Raw genomic sequence first — 2,390 nt, forward strand, 5'->3', positions numbered from 1 at the left:
AAGTACTGTCTCTCGTCGTCGATCGCTCTCCCCGAGCGGGCTTCAACCGGTTTCAAAGCTCTATCCTGCCAGATCTATCCCTTGCTTCTCACACATCAGTTTTGCGTGCTCAGCATGAGCAAAGTCTCCTGCGGTCCCCCAAGTCCATGGCAACTTGTCCAGTGCATGGTGTCTGACGCTACTGCGTTGCCCTTCAAGTCATCGATTCTTGATGCCTCCATCGAAAGCGATTTTGAAGTCCCTTGCCTCCGAAGATGGGCTGGAGGGTGAGGAGAAGAGGGTTGGGTTAGGGTCAAGGCAGCGGATCGTGGCCAGCTTCAATACTCCGGCACATGTGACGTCATCGTTCGCGACCTGTCGTGCTCGTCGGTTTTTCCTCATAAGCGCAAGCAAGCACGCAAATCACTCATTGCTCCTTTCCTTTCCTCTCCTACCATCAAGCTTATCGCCTACTCGAAGAAATCCCGCTATTGCGGACCTGACTGGTTTGCTTGCTATAGCGGTAAGTAGACTAACCCTCGCACTCCATTCGGTTGGTCTCATGTGCATGGCCAACGTCATACTTACGATGCTCGTGTATACCCTCACACTGAGGTTACCATACTTGGCGGTGTCTGCTCTTGGACGGTCAGTCGTGCTGCCTACTCTCTATCAGCTATGGTTTGTGCTGAGGCTGCTCAAGCCTTTCACGGTGCATATCCTGCGAGGACGATGGGCACCGCTGCCGCCCACGCGCCACTGGTCGCTTGTCACTCGTGTCTTATACTTGGCCTTGACTACTGTCGCTATCTGGGAATCTGCGGAGAGCGCGTTTGAATCCATCGTAGCAGAGGTTTGTACTGTTCCATCAAGAACTCCGAGTCGCGCTAACGGTCAGGTAAGTCCATCTGTGTTTCAGCGCATACAGCAAACCCCGGCCTCACATTGGTGTCAGGCATCACATCCACGGATCTATACCTTAAGCACTTCGCATATGTCAAGCTGCGCAACTTCGCAACTTGAGGAGTTATCTACCATTGCACAGCGCCGCTCAGCCTAGTTCGCCAGCCAGAGATACACCTCGAACATGTGGTTGACGTTGTCCCCACGCTCGGATGCGACTCCCAGCCCTTCCTGCACAGAGGCCAGCAAGTGCCTCCATGTACGTCCCATCCTCTCCGTTGTCCCTTCACTCTCCCTGTCTCACCGTACCCTGCTCCCACGCTACCGCTGCATTGGCACCCAAACCGTCCACCTCCCTCCTGGACCACGCAACGCCCCTCCTCCACACCTCAGTCTTCAAGACCACGCAGTACTCCCCGCTCCGTGCGTCTTGCGCTCGGTGTTGCCCTTGACCCCACCAGCGCCTGCGAACGCAGCAATCGAGACGGTGAAGAGGGCGGAGGACAGCGTGCGTGGGTCATCAGCAAAACCAAGGGCATGTGGCACGAGGGTATCCGAGTTAGGAAGATGGTCCCATGTATTTATGTATTGTAGTCATTTTAATTCATATCAGTTTTCGCATACAATCCTGAGCGATATTGTGTCGGATTTACGGGTGGTGTGCCTGCTACAGACTCCCATTGCCAAACTACTACTTGGCCAGGTGTATGATGCTAATGGCAATGGAACACCCTACTCACATTGGAATTCCTGACCGGTCATGCCTATGTGTTCCAGTGCAATCTGATGAGTTACAATGACGGTTCTATATACTACAGTGATCACAAATATCAAGCTCTCATATCTAACGCCAATGCAACACTCATCTCGCCAAGACTAGCATTATGATGAAATCCTATGCAAGCACTCCTTACATTGCCAATACAAACCGCGTTGCAACGATTGGACATTTTTGCTGATGCTGAGCGAAGCATAAGGGCCTGTTCGGCAAAGAGTTGGAGTTAGAGTTACCGGCATTTCATGCTGTTGAACTTGGACTTATCCGGTCCGGACTACACGAGGCTATGCGTCTCCTAGCGCTTAGCTGTAGTCGCTTATGTAGTATGTTACCATATTTGGGACTCTCTGCTCGTGTACTATAGCTATGGTTCCGGACTCTTCTGGTACTGTCTAGGACAATCCGTACTACTCCAGAACGGTCTAGACAGGTCTATGCCTTACTCATCTCTTACTCATCCTATGGTGCGATACGTCGCAATTCTTTCACCATCGTATTATTCATCGCACTATGGTACATGTGACTAACCACTCTTCGATTAGTCATGGACACTTCTCTGTAGTATATAAGGACTTCAGATTGCGTCCTCCCTCTTCAGTCTTTCCTTACTGACTGAAGAGTGAGTACTTCGTTACATCTACCTCTAACTTGTAGTTACTTACTTAACCTTTGTAGTCCTGCTTTGACTCTAGGTACAGTTCGTTGCTGCAATATAGTTCTTTCCTTACTG

The sequence above is a fragment of the Dichomitus squalens genome (assembly GCF_000275845.1).
Source record: "Dichomitus squalens LYAD-421 SS1 unplaced genomic scaffold DICSQscaffold_45, whole genome shotgun sequence".
Taxonomy (NCBI): Eukaryota; Fungi; Basidiomycota; class Agaricomycetes; order Polyporales; family Polyporaceae; genus Dichomitus; species Dichomitus squalens.